This window comes from Cavia porcellus, unplaced genomic scaffold (genome assembly GCF_034190915.1).
Source record: "Cavia porcellus strain 051 isolate PalLab524CR breed Dunkin Hartley unplaced genomic scaffold, mCavPor4.1 scaffold_4, whole genome shotgun sequence".
Lineage (NCBI taxonomy): Eukaryota > Metazoa > Chordata > Mammalia > Rodentia > Caviidae > Cavia > Cavia porcellus.
Window position 1 is genome coordinate 98,611,041 of NW_026947487.1, and position 8,840 is coordinate 98,619,880.

Sequence of the window (8,840 nt, forward strand, 5' to 3'; positions counted from 1 at the left end):
CCACCATCAGAACCACAGAAAACTCATTAGTACCACAGGTCCCTGGCTCCTCCACCGTGTGTTATGCAGCAGGTCTGCGTGGGACCCCAGAATCTGCTGGCGCTGCTGGTCGAATCACATGTGGACAGCTTCTGCCCTGAGAGGGAGAGAGGACTGACACGCAGCTGCCTGGTCCACAGGAGGTTGTGTGGGAGGGTTTCTTTTTCTTCTCCTCCTTCTCTTTCCTCCTTTCCTTCTTCTTCCTCTCCTCCTCCTGCTTCTTTTCCTCCTTCTCCTTCTCCTCCTCCTCCTTCTTCTTCTTTTGGGAGAGAGAATCAAAATCTGTTTTTATAACCCTAGAGTTACAGGCATTTGTATCAAAATATGTATAACTATAGAATATGAAATAACCTATTAGTGAGGAAACCAAATAATGTACTAGAACAAAAACATAATGCAAGTTACATGTGATGTAAAAATCACCAAAAAAAAGTAAAAGACAAGAAAGAAAGTACATGGTTTATTCCAGTCACAGTTGAACTTTTTAACAAAATGGCAGTACCTCTTTGTATATATCTGATATGTAGATATGCTTCTGCACATCAGACAGCCTTCTGTAACTGTATGATAACTCATGATTTAAAACTTCATTGTCTCATGGCTTTTTTTTTCTAGTCAATCTTTGTATCCTCAGTTTAGGTAATACAGGTTGTATAAAGGCCTGTCATCAACATTCCCTTAACCAGAATAAACCTAAATGTACTTCGTAACAGACCCTCTACATAAATATGAGCAATTACATCATAACAACTCCTCACAAAGGAAAAGTATGTAAGAAATGGGTGAGGGAGAAGCTAGAGGACGCACAGTAAACAAGATAACCTTGATTCTTCCAGGAGTAGATCTACAAGCAATAAAGAGAATGCCTTCCACAAAAGATCCCTTTATACAGGCAGAATCTGAGATGGCTTAAATAACTGCTCAAAGAGAGAGAGCTGCCTGCTGAACAGAATATCATCCACTTCTAAGTCCTATAGAGAAAGGCTCCTGCGGCCACAGATATCTCAACTATGGTCTGACTGGATACCCCAAGAGTTTTTAGCATTTTTTAAAGAACTTATCTGTCCATCATCTGTATATTTATTCATCTCAAGGGATTTTTTTTTCTGGGAGTAGGCAACTCTTTTCTTATCATGACTGAAATATTGTGTGCTTGATTTTCACAATTATAGAGTAACTTTCACCCCAGGATTAGTGGCCTAGTTTTGGTTCACATGTGTTTTAATAAGCTTCTGAATTTGTCGTACCTCACCTAGGAAGTGGGATGGGCAGGGCGGCTGAGAAATCACCACCCTAGCCAATGTCTAGAATCCCTGGTCCCCAAAATATACAATTACATTTTTTAAAATTCCTCAAAGGTTGACAATTTAAAGGAAGAGTAACAGGGTCATATTACAAAAAGACATATCCGTCTCTCTCCTGATATGTACTTATAAGAAACATTGACTGCATTGAGGGGAACCCTAAAAACATAACCCTAATGTAGCACTGTGGCAAGAATGCCTCTTGCTCCCATAGTTTGTGTGATGCTTTCACTACTGAACTGATCATTGGTGGCTCCAGAGAAACTCCAGAGGAGTTGCCTTGGCTTTAATGGGGCATAAGACTAACTTTGTCATCAAGGTGCAGAAACATGGATCTGTCAGATACGCACTAGTTCTTTAGAATATTTCCTCCCTTTAGAATATTCCTATTGATTAATTATTAATTTTAACTTTATGAGTTTCATTATATTAAACAATGAGTGCTTGGCAGAAAAAATCTCAAAAATATTGAATTTGTAGTATTTATTGTTTATAAAAAAGCATCAAAATGTTCAACATCGACTGCTGTTTGGTATACAAAGTCTGAAAAAGAACATCAGAAATAAATTCCTAGATGAACTACGATGAAAATATCAATAGAACTTTACCAGAAAAATAACCTTTGCTTCAACTGTCACACCAGGGGCAGTCTTCACATTTGACAGCTACATGTTCCATGCACACATCTCACTTACACTGACAGCACCTGTGCTTAGCTTTCCTTTCCTGTGTGGGAGTCTTGTCGCCTCTCTCTCTGTTTTGTTGGGAGATTCCCATTATACTATAATAAGAGCATTTTTAATAAGAAAATCTTATTATTTTACCTATAGAAGACTAAACCTTTTGACGATGACCTATGTAAACATATCACAATGATATATTTAACAGTGTTTATTGGAGTGTCTCCCATAAGGCTATAGAGATCGCTATTCATGAACAAAAGCTCCAATAAGATTTTTCCAGACAGCTTCTCCTTTATTCACCAAAGGGACTCCTGTCCTAAAGTTTCTCCAGCCTAAAAGATTTCTGTTTAATTATCTTAACAAATTTTTGCTGACCTATGAGAATCAGATCATAACACTTAATACAGTATTTTGACCAATGAAGACTCTTAAATTGTTATACACAGACAACAATATGCAGTGCATTTAAAAACCTCTATGATATCACTATGATCCTTTGGCAACCTAAGTGGAAGCATGTCCTTAATTTTAATGACATTTACTTTTTAAGCCAATTGAAATTACAGACAAATGTGTCAAAAAGCCAAAAATCAAAAAGAAGAAAAATGTGTTGAGCTCAAATAAAACAGCTGTTTACTGATTGGACAGACAAACAACAAATCCAATAAGATAAATTGCTTATAAAATCATTGTGCATTCATATATTTTTCAAAACTGAATTATAACAACTTATAATTTTTGAACTTTGTAATTATAGACCTGCCAAGACTTTTCATAGTCAATTAACAAAGATATACTAAGAATTTAAGAGAAGTAAAAACATTCTATCTCGAATTAATATTTTTTATTTTCTCTTAAGAATAGCAGCAACTTTGTGTCACTTGTATAAAGCTTCCAGTTCAGTCGTTGCTACACATTCTGTCACCCATGCAGAACTTCATTCCTTCAAAGAGCATTCCTGGGGTCTCTTTGTAAGTCTTAACACAACAAGGATGTGTCTAAAGGAACTATGAAAATTTAGGACAGTCAGAAACTAACAAATTTTATGTAGAGGTGTACGCCTGGCTTTTATCATTATTGATTTCTTTGGCTGCATTCCCTTGATTGCCGAAATTAAAAATTTTATATTTAAATCTGATTGTCAGGATTTCTGTGTATTTTGGGCCAACCCTGAAATTTTTCTGGATTTGACTTTTACATCTTGGTATGCTTTTAAGTGATTTTAAGCTTTTTGTAGGTCTCCTTTTTGGGGTGCCTTTGCTTCAGCTCCAGTTAGGGGCTGCACCTCTCCCCCTGGTTCTGTGCATACCTGGTACCCCAGCACCAGTCTAAAGGCAAATTTGAATATAGTTTTTATTTATATTCTTAAAAGCCAATTTAAGCGTGGTAATTTTTGTCCTATTCGTGAATGAGAGATCTGTTTGCGATTGTCTCCTGTGTTGCCATGACTACTGATGTCCAACAGCCAGCAGCTAGTGCTGCCACCATTTGATGACCTAAGAGTGACAACTGTGGGTATGCATGAGAAAGAGTGGGCAGTGGTGCACCCTGGGTGGACAGAGCCACGGAGAGGAGCCATCACTGTCGATTGGCACTGGGCCAATTGACCCAATGCCACAAGTCAGGACTCACAGCCTGTTTCCCACTGCAGCTAGCATGACATTTTGACAAAGCTGGCATTTGTGTTTTCCCCACCTCACCCACCCTGACCCAGCTCTAGGCTCAGCAGAACACTATGGTTTCTGCCAGGCAGCTTAGTCAGCACCCACCAGCCCAGTTCCCTCCCCCAATCTGGGGTCTGTGAGAAGTGATGGAAAGAATGCAGTGTAGTGGCATCTCCATGTTCCTATATTTTTGGCTTTCGATATTCCCTTGAACAGCCTGTAGGTGTCTAGATAGGTTAATGCAAGTTTGTTTCTTCCCTGAGCCTTTCATATTGAAAAGGTCTCTCCACAAACACCTCTGGTAATGGTGACTGATGTTTTTGTACTCCCCACAGAGCCTTCACCTTGGAGGTGGCAGTCTCTGTTGGGAGGGTTTTTATTTTCTCTGTGTCCAAATCAGAAGCTGTTGTGAGCTCCATAATGGATTTAAAACTGATTTAACTGAGTTCCAAGTTGAAAAGATCCTAGGGGAGATTATTTCTCCTCCATCATGTGCATATTTGTTTTTTTATAATTCTCTCCCAATTATCAAGATCTAGAGTGCTTGTCTGAGAAAACCATGGATTATATTTGGTTATCTCTTATAGAATTTTTGTTAAAAGTCTTTGTTTAAAAAAAGAAAGAAAGAAAGGAGCTGGGGATTTAGCTCAGCGGCATAAGCGCCTGCCTTGCAAGCAGGCTGTCATGAGTTCAATCCCTGGTACTGAGAAAAAGGGAAAAGACAAAAAAAAAAAAAAAAAAAGCCTTTTGTTGGCACAAAGCCCCTGAGCATTTTAAGATATATTTGTGTGGTGTGGCTTTTCCTGGGCCTTTTAGGCCAAACAAGTTTTGCTCCAAATGCCTCTGGGGTGATAACTCTGACACCAGAATTTGGAGCCTTTAGCTCTGCGATAGAGTTAAAATTGATCTGTGATTTTTCCCTTTGTTTTATTTCTGAATAAAACAAATAAACTGCTTTTCACAATTGGGAAGACTTACCCTTTCTTCCTTGTGGAAGGCTTCTCTTTTCCTCTCTTCACCAGGCATCCCTGGAAAACTTTCTTTCTGTGAAGGTTTTCTCTGTATCAAATCCTTTCTTCTCTGAGTGCACCTGATTCATCCAGGCTTAAAAGATCTAGTACAAGGATTTAGGTCCCTGTTCAGGCACCACTTATCAGGGACCTGACCTAACCTCAATCTCCCAAAATGAGCATATGACAAATGGCTTAAGTAAAAGAGACAAGTCATATTATTGGAGAGGGGGGCTCCAAGAAAGTCAAAATTCTCTGGGAGTAAAGACAAGAACTTCTCTGAGCAGCCTGTATTTATTCCACATATTTGGGGAGGTATAGAAAGTAGAGAATATAAAAACCTGCAAATTTGGAACAGAGGTAGTAAATTTTGTTAATGTTTGATCTCTAAGACTGACAGCTTTATTGCTCTATGAATAGGGAATAACAGCACTGTGAATATAGTTTTTCCAATACATATCCAGGTAGTTCTGTGTTCAACAACTTAACCTTTACATACTCTGGTCTCTAACAACTTCTACCAGAAGAATTAAAAGAAAACATTTTTTAACAAATCCTGGAGTTGTGTTGGGTCTACTGGACCCTCTATGATGCTCGGGTGAACATATGCAAAACCATTTAGACAGAGCATAAAGATTGGTCTCATTTTGCCAATTTTCACTCCTTGCTGTTTGTCACACCAATGTATAAACACATAGATTGATTCCTGTATCTCTCAAGGGAATGTACTGAGCCACCACCAGCTACTATAATGCTACAGTACAAATTTACAGTAGAAAAGTAAGAGATAGGTCCACTGGACCCAGGCTTATACCTCAATTAAGCTAAACCTTCACAGGGCAAGAGGTCTTGTGAGGGAGAGTTATGAGATCTGGCTGGGCTCTGCCCCTCCACAGTCCTCTCATGGTGCAAAGTTCTCTCTTGGTTAGCTAGCCCTCTGACTTGGCCTTATAAGTTATCTCTCTGCTTCCCTTTTTGTCACAGTGCCACTGAATTCCACGGAGCTCAATATCTGTCCTCAAGAGGCACAGTTGCTCCCTGGCCAAAGGTCTCCTGTAGGCACTTCAGACAGGAATAAAAAATTTTGCCTTGAGTCATAAGTTTGGGTGGCTTCCAGACCCAAAGACAGGATTTACTCTTGCCAGAACCTGTACTGCTATTTGCTATTTATACCTGGTGCAGTAGGTCTATAAGACTTCAATGTAGGACCCAGAATTCAACCTTACAGGTAGAAGCAGCCAGAGGCCACATCTCATGGCTGAAGGCAGTTTCTCTGGCTTGCATCATGGGAGTATCAAGGCAAAGGGCCAGGACCCTTGGGAGACATCGAAAGTAGAGAATCTCCACAGGAATGGTTTGGGTTTGGGCCTCTCCCACCCTTCTTTCCCCCTCCCCAATCCTCAACCCTTTCCTGGGTTTTCCTACAGTGACTTCCAGTCACCTCCCAGATTCCAGTGCCCTTCCCAACACTCATTCAGCCTCATTTCTTTCTCAGGGGCACATATAAAATGTCAGTGATGAACCTCAAGCAGAAGCAGATCTAGATCAGGATGAAGCAATAGCCATGGTAGGTGCCTGTGCCAGAATTTTCCCTGCTGTTGGCATAAAGAATGTAGATGGACACTCTGATTCATAACACACAACCAGCACACCAGCAGGGTGGCTCCCAGGAAGAACAGGTTTCCCTTATCCATGGCAAAGAGCTGGAACATAAAGACCCCAAAGGATATGATGAGCAGGATCATAAAGACCTGCACTGTCTTAAGGGCATCTTCATTCTCATATGACAAGTTATAGCCATCACCACTGGTTCAGTTTTTCCAAAAACCTATAGGTGCATTTAAAGCATCTAAAACTACTCAGACATGGCCAATGGTGGAAACAAAGAGTATAATAGTAGCAGTAATGTGGACCACAAATACACCAGCCAGTAATGCCAACATCTTGGCTTTTTCGGTGACTCATAAGTGAAAAAAATTCTAGAGGTCTAGCAACAAAAGAGAGCACCCTGAGTGGCCTCTGTGGTGTTTTCTAACAACTAACTCTCTAATTCTCCAGTACCACCTAACAACTACCATCAGTGCTGGCATGAATGAGCAGAGTGAGCAAATCCAGGACTCAGCCCTGCTAGCAGCCCCAGCCTCAAATAACAATTATTCATGAGGGTCCCAACCAGTCCACACCACTGCAGAGAGCAGATTCAGGAATTTCCATGAGCCTTCCTCATGACCTCGGATTAGGCAAGGCTTTTATGTGTGACAATGGTGGGGATCCTGATACAAGAGTCCAAAATATGGCATCTTGACATCTGAGAAATCAACAAAAGTAGGAAGATCAGTCTGACTTTTTCCTACCTTTGCCTTTTGAAGCAAGTTATAAGAACTTCACTCAAAAAGTCCCCTCCTGATCCCAGAGTCAGAGACACAAGGGCACAGGAAAGAACCTGAACATAGGGGGCTGGGGATTTAGCTCAGCAGCATAAGCGCCTGCCTTGCAAGCAGGCAGTTGTGAGTTCAATCCCTGGTACCGATAAAAATGAAAAAGACAAAAAAAAAAAAGAACCTGAACATACAGCCCCCTCAGTTTATTAGCACCACTTTATACGTCCTTTGTTCCCATGGGTGTCCACTCTCCATCAAGCCAGGCATAAAAATACACAGGCTCTGTTTCTTGAGGTCTTCATTTCTCATATCATTTCATCATATAACTAGAACTTACAATGTGTAATTGAAAATTACAGCAAATGTTTATATTTTTTAAACTTATTGCAGTAAAAGACACCTTCAGAATACTCCTCATCGTGTATCCCATTGTTCTTGCCACCTTTGGAAGCAGTTCTGCACTTTCATATGTTTAGCTGCACTTTCCTAGCTGTCTTGAGTTCCTGACTTGACTCAAAATGTTTATTTACCTTTCATGGTCATTTTGATTTCCAAGAAGAGCCAAAAGTCACCGAGTGCCAGACCCAGTGAACGAGGTGGATGAGATCACACAGTAATGTTTTTTCTGGTCTGCAGAGTGGTCTGCACTCTGCAGTAGCATCCATTGTCTTTTCTGTCATACCCTGTAAAGACACTCATGGAAGAGGACTTCCTGAGCTGTTTCAGAAAAAGGCAGAATTATGGGATAAGCATTTTAAGTGAAGGAGAGTATTTTGAAGGGGCAACGTTTTTAATTTAAATAGTCACCATGAGTTTTGATCATACTTTAAATATCAAATCCATGGACAATTTTTCTCTTGTTGTTCTTTTATTACAAGGGGTCTCAGCCATGAACCTGAGATGGGGAAAAAAAACTGTTTCTTTCCCCCCATAACACTAAAAGCAAAATAGACCACAAATAGGTAAATTGGTCCTCATTAAAACTAAAAGTCTTTGTACTTCAAGGACACCATCAAGATAGCCCAGAGACTGAGAAAACATTTGTAACCACATACTTGAGGAAGGATTTATATCTAGGAAATAAACAAAATACTTATAACCTACCATAAAAAGATAAATAATCCAATTAAAATTTAAAATGGACAAATAGTTTGAATAAACATTTTCCCAAAGGATATATACGTATGGCCCATAAGCATGAAGCAATGCTCAATAACGTTAGTCATTCAGGAAATGCAAATCAAAACTACAAGGAAATATAACATCACACCCACTAAGAGAAATATAATCAAAGACAGATAATGACACATGTTAGTGAGAATACAGAACAACTGTAAGATGCTACAGCTATTTTGGAAAACAGTTTGACAGTTCCTAGAAAGATTAAACCTGGCATTAACACATGACTCAACAATTGGATTCCTAGATGTAATGCACCCAAACAAAATTAAAATCATTTTACACACACCCTGAAGGAATGCATTATTCATAGTAGCAAAAATGCAGACACAGTTCAAGTATCCATCAACAGATGAATGGACAGGCACAATATGGCAGTCACATAATGACAATTGTATACCCATAAAAACAGAATAAGGTTGTGATACATGCTTCAATGATACGATTGCGTGAAAGCAATATGTTATGTGCAAGAAGACAGCCACAGAAGGCTCCATCTGTGTGAAATTCAAGAACAGGAAACTCATTGAGATAAGTCAGACTCACTTCTGTAAACATTGTATTTTCCCCCTAGCATAAA

At 39.6% G+C, this 8,840-nt stretch overlaps 1 pseudogene; it reads right to left on the reverse strand.

Moving 5' to 3' along the window:
* Positions 1-6,180: 6,180 nt before the first annotated feature.
* Positions 6,181-6,643, reverse strand: LOC100716375 (epithelial membrane protein 1-like; annotated as a pseudogene).
* Positions 6,644-8,840: the final 2,197 nt, after the last annotated feature.